Source organism: Lacerta agilis, chromosome 1, assembly GCF_009819535.1.
Source record: "Lacerta agilis isolate rLacAgi1 chromosome 1, rLacAgi1.pri, whole genome shotgun sequence".
NCBI lineage: Eukaryota > Metazoa > Chordata > Lepidosauria > Squamata > Lacertidae > Lacerta > Lacerta agilis.
In genome coordinates this window covers 127,230,086-127,253,162 of record NC_046312.1, presented here as the reverse complement: position 1 = coordinate 127,253,162, position 23,077 = coordinate 127,230,086, and the positions used below count along the sequence as shown (strand labels likewise).

The window sequence follows — 23,077 nt, the reverse complement described above, 5'->3', positions numbered from 1 at the left end:
TTGCTGAGTCGCCTCACTGTCCAGCCTCTAACTGATGTTACACAATCCCTTTCACAATGTGCACAGAGAACCCATTTAACACGCTGGTATCCATTCCTCCAAGAAATTGGTTTAATGAGGCCTCTTTTCCAGCATAGTTAGAGGGGAAACAAGTGTCTCTTTTATCTCTGTGAACCTAGAAAGCAAAGTAATAGGAAGGGGTGGGGTCACTTTGCCTGAGTCTTGGCACGTTGAGCTGGAGCCAGGCAGGAGGTCTAATTAAGCAAGTCAGATTCAATGGCACCATGATACGAGTTGGGGAGAAATATGGAAAATAAGTGTGCACAACAACGTGAATTCCACTGGTCATTGCTGCGTTCTTCCTCACTGTTCTTTTCGCTACACATTAGGGGAACGGAAACTTGAACTGAGCAAAAAAAGATATGAACAAATATTCTTTGTCTTTTAATATATTTGCTCACTGCACGTTTGCTGGAAAAGGGTAGAGACTGGAAACTTGACTATGATTTATTCAGTGTTTTCAGCTCTATTGCACTCCTCCCAGCTTAAATACAAAACTTGAACTTTACATTTCATGATTATGCTGCTCAATATCATTACTTTGCATGAATGAGTTATAATGCAATCCTAACCATGTCTACTCAGAAGCACATCCTATTAAATTTCCAAGTGAAAGGGGTTAGGATTGAAGGCTTATTCAGCACTTCTTTTTTACTCCGGTACTTTTTACTTTGGTACACAATTTTGTGCAATTTTTAATTTTTTTAAAAAAATGAATATTGAGGCCTTTATAAATTGTGGAGTTATGTATTTGTGCTATCATGTATCTATGACACATTCCTGTGCACATTTTCCACCTGACTTCAATGAGGTGCATTCTCAGGTAAGTGGGCACAAGACTGTAGTCCTAATCCGCTTCCAGTAATCATGGGCAGAGGTCACATCAATAGGGTATTAGATCCCAACCATCATATTCAACCCTTTCTGCCTAACTGTACAGTGATGGCTTCTGACATTTTTCCATATATAGTCCACATTTTCACATTTTGCAGCCATAAATGCTAGAATGTTATTTTCTATTTTAAAAAAAAAAACCAAAATATTATTGGGGGTGCCTACTAAATACTGCACTTGTACGAGTGAAATTCAACATAGTAGGTATGCATGTGAGAAACAAGGTGTGCTCATGCAATATTTTCCCACTCTCTCCTACCATAGGCATGCCCCTTTGCACCCCTTAAACCTGTATTGGGGGTCCCCCAACCCTCCAGAGCAAATGTTGAGAGTACAGGTTGGAGAAGGAGAAAGTCCCATTGTGCAAGCAGGTTTTGTTCTACACACAGAACAACTTAGTTGAATCCTACCCATGGTTTTATTGCTCCATGAACTGAAACCCTGTCAAATCATTAGTCTCCATCCAGACCAAGGTAGTTTCACTTTGGTTCCTTTGAAATCAATGTGAGTTAAATTAGTGACGACTAACTTTTCACATTGATTTGGAAAGGCATTTATATTATTATTATGCATGGATGGCTTTCTGTGGAGCCTTTCACATTTCTGCCCCATTGTTTTAGATATCCACAGATAATCAGCAAAGTCATTTTTATTTTTTTTTGTTTCAGGAACTGTAGGCATAAACTGGGTGTGCACTGTAATATGCATTAGATATAGATGCTGTCCACTGCTTTCAACAGAATATACATTCAGAATACAGTCATACCTGGGAAGTCTGTTTGACTCCCAAAACGTTCGGAAACCAAAGCACGACTTCTGATTGGCTGCAGGAAGCTCCTGCAGCCAATCAGAAGCCGCGGAAGCCCCGTCAGACGTTTGGCTTCCAAAAATAGTTCGCAAACCGTAACTCTTATTTCTGGGCTTGCGGGGTTCGGGAGCCAAAACGTTCGAGAACTAAGCTGATCGAAAACCAAGGTACAACTGTATACACATTCTTAAACCTCCAGCCAGCTTACACTATAATATGCAGGGTGCTTCCAGAGTGTTGCTTTCTTCAGGTGGAACTCAATCACATCTTGACAAATTCAATTTCCATATTTAAAGTTGATTTTGTGATGACGATGATTAACTTTTACCCTGCCCATCTGACTTGGTTGCCTCAGCCACTCTTGTGCCACAAAACCACTTCCTCCCAAACTTGGATTCCTTATAATAAGGAAAGTGACAGCAAAGTGCACTGGAAAGTGTGATGTAGTAATTAACTGACACAACATCATGTAACCTCCCTGCAAACAAATTAGAATGAATTCTCTGTAAATTGCCAATGTTGCCCAACCTTCCTGCAAACTGTGTACAAACAAATCAGGGTTAATGCTCAATAAACAAGTCATCTGGAAATCACATACAGAAAGTAAATCAGAACTAATCAGAGGGGGGTTTGGTTCACAAGTAACATTAAACCATAGTTTGAAATAAACCAAACAAACCATGAGCCTGGGTTTGGAGGACAAGACAAACCAGACTGGCTCATTTTATGTCCTCTGCAGTGAAGCAGGAGCAGGGACAGAAGAGGGGTATTGCAGTAATTTTCTTCAGCAGCATGCACTAGTAAATCAAGCCATTGTTTTTTAAGCCATGGTTTTTAATGTGATATGAAAGCTGGGCCAGCAATTCAATTTGAGCTAACCGTCTGCCCCAAGAGAAATATGGAAATCAAGTCTGCTGGGCCACTACTGCATCCCATTCCCTGCTTGCTATATACATATTCCTGCTCTGCGCAGGTGAATGTCTACGACTCAAGAGACATGCATTTGGCAGAATTTTCACTGCTTACTTTTAACAGCCTCCCATGTGTTTTAAACATTGGAACAAAGATTAAACTCCACAAAGAAGTAAATGTCTTGAAAATTGACAATACTCCAGAAAACCTACTACCAGACTGTCACTATCACAAGGGAGTGCAGATAAAAAGAATAAAAATCAAGTTGTCTTGTAAGAAGTGTCCTAAATAGTTTCTGGTATAATAGATATGATTTCAACAGGCTCTTGGATCTGAAGTTCTCCAGAGTGTAAGTTCTGCATAAGATAGTAATAATGGGATTTTATTGTGATATTTGAGATTTTATTCATTCATCTACTCTGTACATTAATTAATTAGGATTTTTTTTACTATCCAAGATTCTTATAAAAGATGTAGCAAAGTAAGTATGAAAATAAGCGGAATCCCAATACTGTACAGTTCTTTTGCCTTCCATTTATACTGTGCATGCTTGCTGTTGTCAGCATTAGGACTCTACTCTGAGCTGTCATAGCTCTGGACGGATGCTCTTGGTCTTGCATAATTCTCAAGTCTCACCTGCTTGCCAACATGAGCACCTGAAAGTTCAAATCTGTTATAAGATGGATCAGAACGCAGATTAACTGGCTGGCCTAGGAAATAAAAGCAGCCTTTTGGAAGATGCCGCAGAATTGGCAGAGCTACAGCTGGAGCAAAATGCACATGACAGCCCCTCCCTGTATAATACTTACCAGATCCCTCTGGCTCGTACCTTTCCAGATTCCACTAACCTTTCCCAGAAGCTGCTTGCTCCACTTTGTAAGATGGGCAAGAGGAAAAGAAAGTGAAAATTGGGGCATTTGTGCTATAGGTTAACCACCTATACTAGACATATTATTTGGGGGACCTTCTATTTACTACCCTCTATGGTAGATGCTCTCTTGGAGCATCTTAAAAAAATAAATAAACAGTGTCCTATGTAAGCAGCATAAATTACACAGCAAATGGTGCTCAATTCAAGCAGCATAAACCTACTGATACAGTTTTGTTTAAAGGCTTGAATTGAACCATGCTGATAGTTGTCCTGGAGCCAATGAATCAGTTAGAGGGAAATATTCATCTGCTATTCTCCCTGCATGTTTCATACTCCAGAGATCAGCAGCAAACAAGGAACCTGCCGACTGCTTGTGCTTTCATTGATAATAGCAGGGAATTACTACTATGTGATCTCCCAGTGCCTACTATTGTACACTGTTGGTGCCAAATACAGTAAATATTTGTGTATTAGCAACATTAGCACTGCATTTAAACCACCATGGCCAATGCTGGATCTGATTGCTCTTGTAAAAAGAATGTTCATCGTTTCTTTTGAGATTAGATTGACTTGTGTGTAGGGCTATTTCCCTCTTTCCTCTTCCTCAGAACAGCCTGCATTGAACTTCAAACTAGCAAAACCCCCATCGTTTTGAAGGGAAAAGCTGTTAAGATGGCGGCCTGAACACTGCAAAACCTCAGTGCCTGCAATGTATCTTCACTGTTTGCAATGCAATGCTTTGAGAAAGGGAATGACTCACCATTATTTAGCATTACTGCTGTTAGAGACTCCCCTTCAGTTATTTTCACCCACAACAGATAAGCTCCCCCTAATTCGAATACGGGATATTTTAACCTCTGCTGTTAATGATACTGCGTTTTAATACAGCTTGGCCTACTTCTCCTTCCTCCCAAGCTTTCTCCTCCTTAGTTGCTCTCCGTATCTGTCAACACTGAACAGCTTCAGCCTTCACCCTGTTGACCAGGCACACGGCTTTGCTTCATCTTTGATAAAACCTGGTCTGGAAGCTGCCGCAGAGCAATTGCACTTATGCAGAGGGAACCGCAATGGCTCCCAGCCAGCCGGCTACTGAGTCATGTTTGAGGTCGTGTTGTTAACATACAAAGACATGGACAACCCGGGACCAGGTTGAGCTATAGTGGGTGCTTATATGGTTGTGATTGTGTGCGCATGCACATGTGTGGACAAAAGAGAGTGGGGATAGGACTGGAAGAGGTTGAATGACAGAGCAATCCTAGTTCTGTATATTAAGATGTTGTATTGTATTCAATGGGAGGGCTTACTCCCATGTAAATTTGGTTCACATTGTAGCCTGAAAGAAGGGAGCAGATGGTAGCTGATTTTGTGGATTGCTCTGTTAAGTGTTTATGTACCCGTGAAAGGGCTAGTGTGAATAAGAAATGAGGGAGAAAAATAAATGGAAGATGGATGTACAAACGGCAGAGGGGGTTACCATTTCCCCATTTCCCCAAATGCAGGCCTTGACTCTGAAAATGGCGCCCACCCCGTCAGAGGGGATGCCATCAGAGCAAGTGATTTCCCCTCCTGCTGTGTATGAGTGGAAGTGCTTTATGCTTCCCCTACATGGGTGGCAGTTGACTTACTGGATCTCAGTATTTCCTCAGAGCCAAGAAACATTTTTTAAACCCCCTGAGAGCAGCAACATGGGTTGGAGAATCGAGCTTACTCTTCCTTGGCATGTTGCTCTAGTTACTTCTCACACAACACTCGCGCATCATAATAGCCTATTCATGATTTTCATGTGAGTGAATGATAGTTAGTTGACCTCTACATCAGTATGGATGGAAACTGTTTTGTTTTGTTTTTTTATTTAGTCATACTGCCACCCACACAAAGTACGGCACATTAAGTCCATCTTAATGTTCCCCACACACCTGAAAATGCTGCAGTGACTGCATTCCTGTTTGTCTGAGTGTACAAACATCCCACTCAACACAAGTCAGCCCTTCCAATTTGTCACCTTCTCCAAGGGCCAGATGCACAAAGAAGGCGACTGACTGTACAAAGCATGCATTCTTCAAGTGACAAACATAACAGGACCTCAGAAATGATTAGAAGAAGACAGCAATTTTACATTGTAGGTACTGCTGAGTAATTATATATCTCACAACTCTGTTACTCTTTTCTTTTTCTGAAAGTGCTATTCCCCATTCATCTACCAAGTTATTGACAAGCTTGCCATTTTTAATTCATTTGACTAGCTAGAAGAAATCCACAGCACCTTTTAGAAGAGCAGAAGAAAATATTTAATTCTTGCATGCACCATTTGTAAGGACTGCTTCCACATTTTTAGGCAACAGACCCATGAAGAAGGTGGTACGACTAGTTAGAAAAGGGGTCTGAGCTTAGTGGATAGAGTGCAGGCTTTGCGTGCAGAAAGGACAAGGTGCCAACTCTGGCAATTCTAGTTAATTGGGCAGCATCTCTGGTAAGGAATTCTGCTTGAGACCCTGGAGAGCCACTGCTAGCAGAACAGACAGCGTTGAGCTATGTGGACCAATAGTCTGGCTCAGTATATGGCAACTTCATACATTCCAGAAATATTACAGATTTCTAGGTGCTCTCAGCAAGTGATTAAGAACCCAAGCGGAACATCTTTCTGGATTAGCAGGGGAAATGTGGGCATTAGTGGGAAAACAATAATTTGTTAGAAATGAGAATGAGAAATGGAAGAATCATATATCGTATATAACAACAGTTTATAGCATTTTCTTTCACTACAACATGAGTCAAACATCATTCTAACCTCTCCCCACTATGAAATGCTGTAAGTTTTAAAAGGAGGCTCTGTTACTGCTATTTATGGATGATTTGTAATTGTTTTACTGGTGATTTGTTAATTATTCTACATGATTTATGTTGTCTTTGTGATGTTCTATTATGTTCTATTATTATGTTGTTGTTGTTTATTGTTTGTAAGCCACTTTGAGATTCATTTGAATGAAAAGGGGCACAGAAATATAATCAATCAATCATAATCTGTTCAAAATCCCAGGTGAAATTGTAGCAATAATTTTCACATTGTAGAGGAAAATGAATACTCTAATTAATTGAAAGCAAGTGGCTTCAGTCTATCTAGTATCTCATCCAGGCTTTAAGTCAAGTGGTCTAAAATGAAGATTGCGCCACTTCCTGCCAGGATTAGACCAACAAGTGAAAGATCTCCACCACCTTGTCCCTACAATTCATAGACAACTCTCTCCCATCTTCTTTGCTCACCCACCCCAAAACCAGAGTTTCCTTCTGCAACAAGGCAGACTGTCAAAAGTCCAAACAACCACTTCAAATTGCACGCTATCCATGCCTTCTCTTTTCACTCAGATCCAGCAATCCCTCCTCTGCCTGTGGTTCCCTACTTTCCACTAGACCAGCTCCCAACAGTATTCCTAGAGATGGAGTTGGGTGAGGGAGGAGACAGTTCCTCTGTGCTCCCCTCTCCCACACCCCAAAAGGGGAAGCATATCATCCTCAAAAGGCCTGCTGTGTCAAGGAAGATTTTTGTGGTCTGCAAAAATAACCTGTAGATTATCAAGAAAGGCAGGAGAGAGAGAAAGAGGGAGAAAAAGAGAGAGAACTGAGCTCAGTGACAGCCTCCCTCACCTTCCTCCAGTTGAAAATACTAAATCTTGCTCACCTTGAGAGCATGGTAAGATTTGGAGGCATGCCAGGTAACAGTAGAGTAGAGTGGGTGAAGAAACTATGGTTCTCTAAATGTTCTCATCATTGGCCCTGCTGACCTTGGGCTGATGGAGGGTGCAGTTCATGCACAGGAGGTAAGAGGTGGGATGAGCAGCCAGTCTAGTCTCCCTCATGTATTTCTTTCTATGCAACTTGATTTATGAAATGTGTGTTTAGTTTAGCTCTAACAACATCAGAGCACTTGCCATTTTGAAAGGGTTTTTTGAAACAAAAGATGTCTGAAGATGCAAGATTTAGAAGGAGAAAGAAAAGGTACCATTTTAAGAGGGAAAGGGCTACAGAAAATATAAAAAATAGAATTGGCTCAAAACCAGAAACCACAAAAAGAGATGCCATTCAGGAAATAGCACTAATGTGTCACCATGCTAAATAATTTCCCCCATGTTTTAGAGAGAAATCTTAGGAGAGCAAGAGGGATTTTCTGAGTGAAGGAGATGGTTTTGATTATGACAAGACTGAGTTGCTTCTATGTGAAATCTTAATCAAAGAGTTCATTCTCCATTTATTAACTGCAGCTAGATTAGAGACTGCAATTTTTTGGGGGGGGACTTTAAATGCAAATCTTTTTGAAGCCTGAATGTCACAAGTATGGTACATCGTGCTTATAGACAAATTAGCCATTTCATAAAAGTAATTATGCCCTGGCTGGAGGGGGAGGGGAAAGACTCACACCTTTTATATGAGATGGTACCCTTTTATTGACTTTGTTAAGACACTCAAACATGGTTTCCACTGTCCATCAACTCATGGAACCTTATGAAGAGACACATTCATTTGAATGCTTTTCTTGAAACACCTAAAACTGCAATCATCAGTCACTGTTTTTCTTTCTTTTTCTGTACTCTGTTTTCCTTATATGGGTATGTTTTGTTACTTGAAATAAAATACCATTTTTTAATAAAAAGGAAATGTATGCATTTTGCATTATCCTATTTTGGGGGGTGGGGTGGGGAAGTCACTCTAAGTCTGTTTCTGTCCAGCAACTACATGCTACTAATCCTATCTACTGTTGGGGATTTCTGAATCAGGGAGTGTTAAAAATAATTATATGTTAATCATCTTTCATCCTTACTACAGAAACTCAAACACACTGACCTGGTTGTAGTGTACAAGCACACTGTCGTCTGGATTAGTTGACAAAGTAAGACACCAGTCTCTTCACCCAGCTGAAGAAGAGAGACATAAAACAGGAAAAAAGTGAAATTATAGCAACATTGGTATTAACCCTTGAAATCGGAGGGAAAGAAAGTATTTTTAAGCTGCTTAAATAGGACTTGCTGATCAGAAGGTTGGCGGTTCAAATCCCCGCGACGGGGTGAGCTCTCATTGCTCGGTCCCAGCTCCTGCCCACCTAGCAGTTCAAAAGCACGTCAAAGTGCAAGTAGATAAATAGGTACCGCTCCAACGGGAAGGTAAACGACGTTTCCGTGTGCTGCTCTGGTTCTCCAGAAGCGGCTTTTTCATGCTGGCCACATGACCCGGAAGCTGTACGCCTGCTCCCTCGGCCACTAACGCGAGATGAGCGCCGCAACCCCAGAGTCGGACACGACTGGACCTAATGGTCAGGGGTCCCTTTACCTTTACTAAATCATCAAATAGAAAAGGAATCATAGTTATGTCAAAACAGAATTGTAATTCATAGAAAACATCTGTTTCTTTTTTCCTGCTTCTTTATGGTGTGTTCCTATGTGTTTAAATTTCAGTCAACAATTCCCAGAGAGACGGAATACTTCTGATAATTTAATGTAAAAAATATGCAAAAAAAGTGAGCATGAGCTATGTTAGTATATATTTACGTGGGGAAGCTTGTAATGTCTGAGATTCCAACAAGGATCTGCTAAAAGTGTGATCGAGTGGAAAGGGGAAAGCAGTGAAAGCTATAATTTTGTATATATATCCTCAAATTCAGTAAATCTAATTCTGCAAATGGGATATAATATAGAATCTACATTCTATGTAACAAGCAATGTATAATAATCTAATGCACTAAAATAGAAATTCTATCTTTAAAAAGTTTTGCTTTCCTTTTTATAACCAATGTACATTCAGCAATGCATGATTTGGGAAAGTAGGTTGCCCCAGGATTCTGAAAATCTTTTAAAATTATCCTAATCAGCTGATAATTGTTCAGGGTTTAACAGCGAATGAGTTCTCAGAAAGAGGGCAATGGTAATAACTGAGGTCACATGGCTTAGTTGCCTGCCTCAGCTAAAGAAGCAGATGGCTTTATATTAGCATCTGAATAAGAGCATGAAGTTCCTAGCTGAGACTTGAAGGCGGGGTGGGGGGTTATAAGTGCACTAGACAAACATAATTTCCTTTCCACATAAGATGCTGACTTAGGAGCTATTTAACAAGAAGGTTTGTAAGAATCATGGGCACTATGAATGAAAAGCAAATCTTCCGTTTCTGTAGGCTTGGGAAACAATAAGAATTAGGAAGATGTCAACTGCCCAGGCATTCATAACTGAAAAGCAGAGAGGAAGCAATTTTGGAATTTTTTTTTAAAAAGACAACCTCTCTATTTAAAAGAGCTTTAAAGGATTGTGCTACAAGTTGTGGGCTGGATTGTTGGCCAATGGAATTACCCTGTCCATTGTCCCATGCTATTGTCATTCCTTGTATCTGTATCAGCACAGAACAGAAATACAGAAATTAGCAACAGTATTCAACAGAATGCCTGTTCTCACCAGCATAAGGGGTAGCAACTACCTTCTCCTGACAGCCTGCTCTTGGAGTGTGCGCAACGTGTAGCATTTTGTTGGGGACACAATGAAATTTAGGCCCCATCTGCACTACTCATTTACACAGTATCATGCCAGATTAAACACTCATGACCAGAGAATCCTGGGAACTGCTGTTTGTTAAGGATGCTAAAAGGTGAGTCCCCCTCCCACAGAGCTACAGTTTCCAGTTTCCTGGAAAGAGGGATTGACTCTTAAACCATGCTGGAAACTGTAGCTCTGCGAGGGGAATAGGGGCCTCCAAACAACTCTCAGCATGCTTAACAAATTTCACTTCTCACTGCCAGAGGAGCACAAGCGAACAACAGAGAACCTACACAAACAACGCTGACACCAAACCCTACTCATATTAAGTAAAATAAAAACATCGTCACCCCACCCCACCTATCTCCCCATCCCACCCATCTCTTCCCCCCCTTTTCTTCCTAATGTCTCTCTCAACAACAAAAACTGATTTGTAAAAATGTTATATGGAAAAATACGAGAGAGACATTGCACTACCTTTGTAAATCAAGAAAATCTTTAATAAAAATATTTTTTAAAAAAATACTGTAATACTGCTTTAAGTGTATGGTGCTGGTGGGGCCTTACCTCTGAGTAAACCTGCATTACACCTTTTCACTGCATTATTTTCACCATGTAATTGGGTCTTCTGCTACAGAGTGCTATTACTAGCACTGGGGGATAATTTACATCTTGTTCTTTATGCAAGTGAGACAGCTAATAAATCCCATGGTGGAGAAGCATCCCAGAGGGACCACATGCTGTGTAATTACAGACCATAGTTACTGCATTAGTCTTGGTTCCTCTGCCCTCCAACAAATAAGAAGTTGAAGAACGAGAAAACCCAGGAAGATACATTAAATGTTAATTATCAGGTACGGCACTAATTTAAATGTCTGGCTACTTTCTTGTTTGATACATTGCCGTTTCTCATATTCAGGAGATAAAAGGTATAGACCTCTTTCTTAAAACGGAGCAAACATCGACTTTGTTTAACAGAAAAGCTTGCACATTTCTTCAGTAATAAGAGTAAATTCAGTATCATGCAGCAGATTGTATCTTTTTCTTTTTTCGTGGGAGGCTCTGAGGTATTTTGTGAAAACCGTAAGACACACAATCAAACAGTGATAGAAGCAATGGACAGAATACTAGTTCTAATATGTTTCCTACTCTATCTCTCCTTTTTGTTCTCCCCATACACATTTTTTGCTTCTGCATCCATAGGATTTAACTGAAGTCAATGTATGCAAATGTAAACTGATGAAAATTTGGCAGCAGGGGAGGGAACCTGGCCGTAATCTACCAGAAAAAGGAACCAGAAGTCTTAGTGGATGACTCAGTGACAGTATGTGCAGCATAATTTTTATTCTATTTGCTGTATTTAACACCTGAATGTACACACTCATGGAAAAAGGCTGTATCATCCTTATTCCCAATGGTTTGAAGCCAGAAAATGTTACACTGAATGTTGCACACATATCTTCAAGATATCTTTGTTAACTCTTTCAAGAGGTGTTTTGTTTTTTGCAAATTATGAAGGAAAACAGAAGGAACACCAATAAGTTTCAGGGTGTCCAACCTGTTTGGGATGGTGTTGCACCATAAAAATCAGGGTCAGAGCTTGTGTGTGCTCCTGGATCCATCACTGCATCCAGAAGCTCATGTAGGACGTATAAAGAGTGCCTCTTAGCAGCTTTGGTTGGTTCACCTGCTGAAGATTTTCATTGAAAAAATGGACCAGCCACTCACATTCATGTACAGGGAGCGGGGCAACCTATGGCCCTCCAGGGGTTGCTGAACTACAGCTCCCATCATCCCTGGCCATTGGTCATGCTCGTTGGGTCTGGTGGGAGTTCAACAACATCTAAAAGGTCACAACTTAGCCAGCCCTGCCTCAGTTGCTGTATATGAATTTTCCAATGATGTATAGTTATGCTGAAGTCAGTATGGACTGGGACAAGGTGTATGGAGAAGTTTTTGTTGGTATTTTCCACTGCCACTATTGCAGAGGGTCACTGATCAGGTGATTTCATTTCTTATCACTGTATGTGTGAGTGGAAGTCAATCCGGCAAACTTCCACTTTTGCTCTCTGTCCAGCTAAGGGCTAGAGAGGATGTGTGAGGCACCTCCCGCCACTTTTATTCAGTCTTATTTCATTGGTTACCATTGGCTTCCAGGCTCAATTCAAAGTCCAGGTTTTATCTCTGAGTACCCTCACCAGTGTAGAGCTATGATATCTCAAGGGCCATCTTCATGCACAAGTACTGATCTGAACATGTACTGGTAACTGAAGCCCTTCTCTGTTTCCTCCATCATCTGAGGCACAGCAAATTGGGTCCTCCATTAAAGAGGGCATGTATTGCGGTGAGACCTAGAAAACAGACACCCTGTGTTTTGGGTGGGTACAATTGGTCAGCCACAACACCCGACTGGAAAGTCCCTCGATGCTGGGTTCAATCTGGCCAATGGGGCGCTGTCTAAATGTACTGAGGGACCTATATATATATACCCATGCACGTGACCCAGAGCTTCCTCTTTCGGTGCGTGCATTTGGAACACCCACCCACCTGATTGGCTGATTGGCTGTTGCCATTTGGGTTTTGCCTGCCACATAGCAAATCATCACAACTTGTAAGATTGTGGATAGGCTCTGGTTCAGGTGATAGGGATGGGAGAATGCTCTCGCCATCCCTATGTGAAGGGTATTCTGTTAAAGGTACCCAGGGACTCGGTGGTTTGGTCAACCCCTGAGAGGAGGTTGTGCCCGTGCCTGAGTCCAGGGGGACATTTGGGTGGTGGAGATAGCCTGTTCCCGGCATTCCGCTTATCCAGGTGTTCACCCTTGGCTGACCTATGCTGGAATCCTGGGTCAGCGCTATCTGCATGGCAGGGAGCTAGTCAAACCAGAGCCTATGCAACCATTCACTGTCTGTAATCAATAAAGTTGTGGCCTAAATTCTGCCAAAAACCAAACTAAAATTTGAGTCAAGCATGAATTTATTTAGGGGGAAGGTTTCTGGGTCTGAACACGGAAGTAATATAGGACCTTTTTGGGTCATGGAGCCACAATTGTGGAATGGTCTCCTTGCCCCCAAAATTATTGGCCTTCTACCATCCAGTTAAGCCACGTTCAGACCAGTTTGGTGGTTATCGAAACTGCTGGCCTTGAAGTTAACTGATCCGATGATACTTTACTTGCTGTGCTGATCTTCTCATTTTTCTTCTCTTTTCTGTTTACTGTTTTATGTATCTTGATGTTTTATTGTGGTTTGTAACTTGATTGCTAGCCACTTTGAGAGTCTTTTTTTTTAAGGAGATAAATTGTATTTTTATTAATTGTATTAATATACAAATAAACATTATTAGGCTGCAAAGTTTGTTAATCTCTCGCCCATCAGATCAGATTGAGACAGTGCTGACAAGGTGGAGCAATAGTCCAACACCAGCTCATAATAGGCAGAACTTTGCTGTGGAAATTTCACCCTTAGTAAATCTGCCTAAAAATTCTGAGACTCTGTTCCTCAAAAGTGCTCCAGTGAAGCAAATCCAAAGCTTAAGTACCTTAATTCTACAAAGGATGTTCTGTCCTTGATTCTTAAATCGGTCATCTGTCCTTAACTCCTTAGGTGGCAGTTTCGTGGCTGTGAAAAGGATTTATTCATCTTTCAGGTTACAAATATGCTACTTCCTGATAAAAACTTGACTAACTAGTTTCCTTCAAAAGAATGAATGTCATTGTGCATCTTTTTAATGTGGAATTATCACAAATAGGCATAACATCAAATGCTTTGCTTATCAGCATATAGTCTTTAATCTTGCACAGGACTTAGACTGAAAATTTATAGGGGGTAGAACTCATCCTTTAATTACATAACCATCTCCTCAGGGGAAAGTAATCTGTTACCTGTAATTTGGAAACTTAAGTGATGGTATCTAGATATAAATTAACAGAGTATCTGGATTGGAAAAAAATGTGATTATTTTATCATCCTCTTTGGGAGGGGTTTTCGTTTTGTTCTCAGTGGTACCTAATGAATATTAAATACTATTACTAAAATTGGTCTGTAAAGCATTCATCAACGATGCTCTCCAAAGGTAGATAAAATGTTTGTTTTGTTAACTCATTTGAAGGATTACATAGGGGAAACTCCAGTTCTACAAGCCACAGCACTCAGGAAGCATGTCAAGTTCTGGGCATAGCAATATTTAATATCAGTCTGAAGGGTGGGGTGCTAAAATCCAAGCCCCACAATGGCAGTGCACCTGACTTTGGCCCTTTGCTTAAAAAATGGATGATAAGTATCACCATTCTTTTCAGGGCTTTTTGTTTGAGGGTAACCCTTGACATTCCTTGGATTCTTCACTTTAGGAGGAACTTCCAAAGTTACCCTGATGTTTGGTTGAAGGCTCAGGTTGGTGACCAGAGACCACAATACACACAGCTATGAGTCTCCTGGGAGGACGTACTTGGTGCTGCTGTGGCAGGTACAGCATATTCCTAGGTTCCCTCCCATCTGATCAAGGCCCATCAACTCACAGAGTGTAAGGCAAAGAGCATTAGCCAAAATTAGGAAGAAAAAGTTTTTTCCTAAGGAAGAGCACCCCCTGTCCAGCTTCAGTCAAAGTGCAAGACTAACAGCCACAATATTCACTGCTACCAACCCTCCGTTATTTTCACAGCTAATTAACACCATACCATCCTTCTAAGCTTACTAAATCCTTGGCGCTACTTTAAAAATCTATATTTAAATGCTGTGATTTTATTTATTCTAGCTTTATAAATAAAACTCTCTCTCTTTCTCTTAAGTAACAATAATATGTAAATGACAGCAAAAGAAACTAATAGAAAATGTTTTGGGACCTTTTAGTCTTGAAAGGGCAGAAAAGTGATTATTACTCTTCATCCTTCTTTATGCTTGCATCTACAGGTAGAGCCTTTTACCAACATCTGTATTTTGAGCTGAAATTTTCTTATGTATTCAGATCATTTTCTGTACAAGAATGCCCAGGGGGAAATGTAGCTGAAGGGGAAACAGCCTTCACTGAGTGCTTGTTGCATGAGCAATCGTCAGCTATGTCCCATGATAATGAAAATGAAGGCTCTCAACCAGTCAAGAACAGCTTTATAAAATAAAAACACCAACCCTTCACTCTTAGCCTCTGGGATTGAAGTTGATTCCCCACTAATCAATGTAAAGCGTGAGGTGACTCATTCTTTGCTTAAAGCTGAATAAAATTTGAAGCCCCCCAAAAACCATCTTTTGTGGCTTTATTTCAAACTTTAGAAGCTATTTCATCAAATGATACTATATTTGGAAGTCAAAGTGGGGTAATGGGGAAAAAACTTTCTAAAAATGTTTGTAATCTGTTTCACGGAGTGTCCTTTACACAGGGGCGTAGCAACTCCGGGGGTGACAAGGCATGCAGTTTGCCAGCAGTGGGGCTCCAGCGCCGTACGGACGGTGCTGGGATCCTCTGCTCATGGCTGCAGCCGCATGTAGAGGGTCCTCCATTCACGGCTGCAGCCACGAGCAGAGGATCCTGGCACCGTCCATACGGTGCTGGAGCAGCGGCGGCGGCAACCCACTATGTAGCGCACATGTGCGACGCTGCTACGTACGACACATGCATCGTACATAGCGATGCTGCACATGCACGCTACATAGCAGCGTCCCCGCCCCCAGGTGTATGTCATGTTTGGTGCTCTGTGTGCCCGAGCGGCTTCCTACACCTCTGCCTTTACATGCAAGCAAAAGAGGAATTCAAAAGGTATCCAAGCCAGACCTGTCTTGGCTTACTTCAGGTTTCCTGAAGAATCATCAGGACCTTTTGATAGTGAGGACTTTCCATGTTCATGCAAGCTTCCTTGTTAAGAGTACTTGTCCAGAGCAACACCAGCAAAGTCTGGGCTGGGTGAAAAGGCAAGAGCTCAGGCCGTGCAGCAGGAGAATGAGGGTGCTCAAGATGGATGGAGGAGCATGGAAAGCTTTCTTAGGCCAATGGCAGAATGTAAGCAAAACACACCGTTAACATCCTTAAATGTACACACGTTGTCGCGTTTTTAATCTGAGAAATGAAATTCTGCTAGAAACCCTTTCATGACACAGGAAAGAAAAAGTATCCTAGGAATTCAGCTTGGTAATAAAACATTGAGTGGAGTGACTCTAAAAAATCTCCTTCAGGTGGTCTTCTCTATGAAAGGTTACAAGAGAGGGGCATGGGGGAAAGCCAACATTGTCCCTATTCCAACCAGAACATTTTGCATATTCCGGTGAGAAATGCAGGAACAGATATGGTAACAGGCTAACAAAACAACATGGGCCAAATGGGAGCAGAACATTTACTGCAATATTTTAAAAAATGCTGAATTTCCACTATTTTTATTTTTCCAAATTACATTTTAAAGGCTGTTAAAAGGAAAATAAAAATTAACCAACCCGGGATCACTGTGAAATATTTTGCAACTCAAAACCAAAGAAGATATTGCAAGAAGATGACTCCTTGTAACTCACCAACAACCTATACCTTCTAGAAAGCAACTAGGGGAGCAAACAACATGTGGAGGGGGGGGGCTTATCTCATCCTGGATCCCTGGTCCTCCACCCCATTGCACCCTCCACCTGCTCCCTTGCAGATTTCCATGCCCCTTATGAGGGTGAAAACTGTTTGATATTTCATAGGGGACCATTTTAACACATATAGGGATTAGGGAATGGCCAAGGAACTCTTTCTCCTCTCACCTCACAAAGGTATTTCCTAATAATATATTTCTTTACACAAAAAAATGCTCAGGGAGGTGAATTACACCACATTTCCACAAGACACCTTGTTCAGCCCTAAGCCACAAAGGATTAAAATTAGCTTTGGAGTTTCACCACAGACTCCCCATGTGACCTCAGGGAAAGCGAAGTTGTTAAAGAATTGCATTTAGAAGGCAGAGACTAATGACCAAATCACCGCTCAGCTCTGGAGCTTATGGCATCCTGAGGGAAGTCACTACCAGAGTGCAATGCAGCTTCCTTGGCTTTTATAAGACTTAGCAGCTGCTCTGAGGTCCCTGAGATGCAAAACATAATTTTTCAAACAAAAAAAAAACACCCCACAAAACTTTCAATTACCTGACAGTTTAATTTTCAATTAATATTTATAACCCGGTTGAGTATTCATTGCATTAACTCATTAATTTAGCATTCTGTATGTTGCTTCGTTGATTTGCAACAGAGTAACTTCAGTGAATACTGAGATATCACACACTGGTACGCAATCCTACATGCCAAGGTTAAATACCAGTTCAACCTCTGCATCCACTTTCAAAGGGGAAATGACAATGCAAATTATACGGTGCCATCCAGCGTCACTGAAATAAAATGATAGCATGGCCACCCATAGGATTTTTTAAATTTCTTTTTGGAGGGTGTGGCTGGGGGGGGGGAGATATACTCCAAATAAATAAAGTTGTGCATTTTGTGAACACAGTGATACATTTCAAGTTGAAACACCAGCTTTCTCGTGCTTTCAAGGAATCCACAAATGCTGTAAAACAACAGTGCACAACAACGTTTCCATCAAACAATGAAAGCTAAATGAAAATCAGGATGTATATTTTATCATTCTGTATCTGAAAGTCAACCCTGCCCTACTCTCGAGGCGATGAAGGATGCAAAATACATTGCAATGCACTCTCGAGATGATAACATCTTGGGCTGCACTAGTCTTAAAATACATTAAAAGTACAATTTGAAGACACTCAAAAGTCATCTTAGGCCAACGGCTATTTTAGGTTCATTCTTCTACTCTTAACGCCAACAGCTTGACAAAATAAAACAGCCATCACTTGCCTTCAGTTGAGAAATGGGTCGTATTCTATGGGAGAGGAGAAGAATTCTAGACACTTGGTGCCACAACCCAAAAGGCCATGCCATAGGCAGCCCTTGATACACCTCCTGAATAGATGGAACTTGCAGCACGGCAAGTATCTCTGCTCTTCATCTGCAGTGGGATTAGGAACAACAGTATTTCCCCTGACTACTGGACTCTGTGTCTCTGTGTGTGTCATCTGAAGTTGCCTCTAAGGACTGGCAAATTCTGAAGCTTAAAAGTTATATAGGGACATTAAAAATAAAAAGAACACTTACACCACACCTGCTTCTTTATTTATAATATGACCAGCAAAGCAGAAGAGGTGCTTCTGAGCCAAGGTAATAACGATTTGTGAGATTTCATATCTTACAAAGAAACATAAGGGGAACACCAGGAGGCCCCTACGGTACAAGGTTCTTCAGTAAGAATATTTTGATTCTCTAGTCCATGCATCTGAGAAATGGATGAAGCATGAGGTCCACTCTTGCAGCCCTCCAGAGCAGATTGAGGGAGCATGGGGGGTGCATTGGGGGGCAGGGGGGCAGTCCTGTTGCATGAGCAGACAGTATTCCACACATGCAGCAGCATGGCTGAATCCTGCCCTGGATGAATTCTTCTTGCTGTTGCAGTATCTCCATATGACCTGAAACATGGTTTCCCAAAGTTCAGTGTCTGAGGGCCAAACATCGCCTCACGTTATTCATGCAATTGTAGGGTGCTTGCTTATGCCTTGCCAGAAAAGAGGAAGCAGGTCACCAAAACAGAGGGTAAAAGAAGACCCAGATTTGGATATGCCCAAGGCTTCCCCCTCCCAACCAGAACTTGCCACAACTCAGTTCTGGCACCTCTCAGGTGGGCACCATTGCCATTCTAAGAGAACGAGGGAGGCATTCATGGAGAGTTTTGGCACCTTTTTTCTACAAAAATAGCACTGCAATCCCTTCAGAAACTGGAGTGACATGGGTCAATGTCTGAAGAGGACTTAAACTGCTCATGATGACAAGATGGAAAGAAAGGGCCTTTAAAAGGCAATGGGGGTGGCAAGAGTTTTTGAGGGGATAGCAAGCGTCTACGTCTGAACCCTGTAAGAACATTCTAAGTAGAACGAGAATGGCAATGTGAAAGTTGTTTGATGCTTAAATCATTTTCTGGATTGAACTGATATTTAAAAATCTAGACAACAGAATTCTTATTAACATTTTACATTTGCATTATTAGTATTTTACTAATTTAGTATCTCCGACTCTTTCAATACCTCTTTGTGAAACATTTATAACTCCTTTTGGAAGGAATGCATAATGTTTACCGCAGCAGTTAACTGCAGACAAGGCCCTTTTCCCACACAAACCTGTCTTCTTATGTTATCCCACTTCTTATGTGTGAATTGCATACTGGGAGGCTTGATAACTTGTCAAAATGAAAAACCTAACATCTCCCCAAGAAACTCATCCAGTGTGAAAATCTGTATCTATTTGTATTTCCCACAGGCAGACCAAAAGCTAGCTAGCAGGACAGAGAGGACACACCATGAATGGGCCTCGAGTTGCCTTGAGAGGTCTATGCACTTGGTTAAAAATTCAATGACAGGTCAAAAATGACACATACACACACTTTGCTTTTCTTCCAGAGGGAAGTGAGAAACAAGTATTTAGAGCAAAAATATTATCAAGTGGTTGTATATCTTAATTTTTGTTATTATTTTGACATCCTGTCAGTCTAGTTGACATTATGCTTATTATATAGTGCTTACCCTAAGTCTACCTTAAGGGGATGGGGCTTTATCAAAAAGTAACAACAGATATCTGGGTTTTGCCTTTCTGTCAAAAGTGACACCCCTCCCCATTTATTTTGCAAAATTTCATCTTAGCGTTCTGCACTTTAGTTTCCAGCCTCTGTGCCCAACTGACCTCTGCAGCACACAACCCTCTGCCACTTGCAGAAGGTGCCTGTTAACAAGCTGGGGATTTTCCAGCTTCAGCCATGCACACTGCATAAACCACAGTGCTCCTGCAATCGCTGTTACAACCATGGCAGAAGAACTTGGAAACATCCGCTTCCCACTGCACATACATGTTCCACAGAATCGCTTCAAAAGCATACATAACAATCAAAAGGAAAACAACGTCCCAAGAAATGGAAAACCTATGACCCTACCAGTCCCAACAGATACCAGTATAACTTTAACATATACCCCAAGGGCTTTTCATTACTCCAATTTGCTCCAATCTTCAGCCTGGTGTAAGGGGAGCAATGTACATAGCACCACCATGTTTCACACATTCAGACATTTGCTACAGTAGCAGCTAAACTGATCCAAGCCTATCTTGCACAATGAGATGCTGTCAGCTTGAGTCATGCTACCTCCCAGAAAGGATGTCTGAAGGTTCCCTTTATAGGATTCAGGTGCACCAGTAACGCAGTTGAAATCTGCTTGTGCCAAAAATACTAAGTTGAGATCAACAAGTTTGTATTCCTAATAGAGCTTCTGATTCTCATTAAAGTATTCTCAAATAAGCTTCAGCATAAAATTGGACCAATAAAAGGTCAGAACCCTGAACAAATCCATCCTGTCTCATAGCTGACAGAATGTCTACCAGCTCCTTTTGCTGGAAAACGTTCTTGGCAGCTGTTCACCCAAATCTGATAAATGGTAAGAGAGCAACATGCTGTGTTTTGGACTCAAGCTACAGCATTTGACTCAGCGTACCCAGCTTTTTTATGTATTTAACAGAAGCTGGGAGTAAAATAAGGTCTCTCTGAAAGCTAAAGTTTCTGTAAATAAATAAATAAATCGGCAAACTCACTGTGGGAGTTTTGTTTTCTTTGAAGTTTGTGCCCCATTCCAAAACCAACCCACACTTAGTCTGAGTCAACAATAAGTTCAGCATTTTATACACACGGGGGGGGGGGCTCTTTTTGTTTGTTGAATTCAGAAGCTCATGGCATGGCCCTTTTGGAACTGCAAAATCAAATGAGGGGATGTCATGTTGGCACTTTTGCTTACAAACATACACAAAATAGCACCTCAGGCAGAAGCCTAGGCTACACATTTTTGTGCCTTACTTAGGGGCAGGGACTTTTTGATGTGACAGAATATTTAGGATGCAAACCTAGGTACACTTGTCTGAGAGTATGTCCCACAAAACACAGGGGGCCGACTTCTGAGTAAGCATGCACAGGACTGAAGGGTTCAATATGCAATCCCCCCACCTGCATCCTCACATGATACATTCTTAGAAGGAATGTCTTAAGTTCCTTCTCTCTCTTTGGTAGCATACAGATCAGAGCTTTGTAATAAGGAACATGTTCTAGATCAGTCAGACATCCATGGAATATTTTTACACCGCACAGCGCTGGGGCTTAGACCATCACAAAAAAAGATACCTACCTTTGGGTAGATTTGCCAGCCGGTGAATACCTCGGCAGGTTTTCTACAGTCTAAAAGAAAGAGAGGGAATCTTAATTAAAGTTAGAAACTGAAAATACTCATATGGTCCAATTTTCAGACATGCTATGCCAGCATTTAAGTGATAAAGGCAAAACGTAGCAAAGATTATACTAGAGGGGGGAAACCCAGTGTTATACTGCGCTCTATATGACACTGACCAAATGAATACAATTTCATAAAACAGAGGCAAATTGTAATACTAGACAAGAAACAATGCCCTTCTACATCTTTAAAAGGTACAGTCCAGAGGGCCTTTTTACTCAATGCAAACGGATAAGCAGAATGATCATGCCAAAGTAATATAGTACCTGTGGTATATTGGGTATTGCAAGGACTACAGTCCTGCTCCCCCCAGAGCATTTCTGTTCTCTCAACCATGAAAAATTGCTTTACAGCAAGCCCACAACCTATGTGCATTTAACTTGTGCGCATTCAGTGCGGGTTGGCGTGCAAGAAAAAAAAGTTGCAGGCTTACTTACTGGAAAATGTAAGTTGCAGGCTTACTGTACAAAATCCTAGTTACAGGTAGGTAGCCATGTTGGTCTGCTATAGTCAAAATAAAAAATAAAAATAATTCCTTCAAGTTCTTGGTATGAGCTTTCGTGTGCATGCACACTTCTTCAGATACCAAGCTCATACCAAGAACAAACTTTGGTCTCTAAGGTGCTACTGGAAGGAATTATTTTTATTTTTTATTTTGTTTTGTACAAAATCCTATGCATTGTTGTAGAGCCCACATAATATGACTTTTAGTTCAGAAGGAAACCTTGCAAGCGGGGGTGAGGGCGAAAATTCTGTGAAAAGTCCTTTAGCTTTCAGCAACCTAACAACCACAGATGCCTCAGAAATTTCAAGAATTACATTGATTCAGTCAGTCTAAAGAAACCGACACCCAAGGCAAAACTAAGATGAACCTTGCCGTAATAAAACACAGTCCATGCCAATACTTCTGACTCAAACAACAATTAGTCTCTTCAAATATGCTGGCTTTTTTTTAAACAAATATATTTGGGCTAACTGAATTACAGGTGGTTTTTTTGAAAGACACACCCTGTTAAATTCTTGCATTGTTGTTGTTGTTGTTGTTGTTGTTGTTGTTGTTGTTGTTGTTCTTCTTCCCTTGCATCTTTTTGTGAATCCTGCAGAACATTTTGGCCAAACAGTAAAATGAGCAGGAGTCATTTTCTGTATAAACACACCTACTGTCTCTACTTGCCAGGGTCAGTCTCCCTTTCCAATCCCATTCTTTGTTTTGTAACCATGTTTGCCTTTGGGGGGTACCTTGTTAAAAAGTAATTCGTGTAAGGTTCAGAGGTATAGCTGGCTCTGCAGGCACTCTAAAAGAGCTAAGCTGGACATGACTTTAATTGTGTGCTTAAAACCTGTAGTTGGGATTCTCCATGTCTTTTTTGAAAGAGAGAGAGAATGAGAGAAAGAGAGAGAGAATCAGCTGCAGTACCTACAACCCAAATAAGGATCACAACACAAGGGATACTTTCCTAATGGTAGCTCATTTCGAAGCTCATTTTCAAAGTTGGCCTGTTCTCTGGTCCAACTATACAGTACCTTGCCCTGCAACATTTCACAGATGAAAATAGGGGCACATGTGCATGGGGCTAGGAGTGGGGTTTGGGAACCCAATCACATTGTTTCTTGTGACATCCAAACTGGGAAACTGCAGCTTAAGTGCTGTCTAGAAACCAGGATGACATATCAGGAGTTGTGGCCAGCTCTC

General features: G+C 41.2%; 1 protein-coding gene across 37 annotated transcripts in view; it reads right to left on the bottom strand.

Annotated features, from left to right (window-relative positions):
• Positions 1-21,334, bottom strand: part of MAP2 (microtubule associated protein 2) — a 186,709-nt gene extending 165,375 nt beyond the window's left edge. For all 37 annotated transcript variants that reach the window (XM_033170369.1, XM_033170438.1, XM_033170504.1 and 34 more), the window contains exons 1-2: positions 21,283-21,334; positions 8,382-8,452 (exon numbers count right to left, since the gene is read on the bottom strand). The gene's annotated coding sequence lies outside the window, so the exon portion shown is untranslated. The remainder of the gene's footprint in view (positions 1-8,381; positions 8,453-21,282) is intronic.
• Between the last annotated feature and the right edge of the window lie 1,743 nt (positions 21,335-23,077).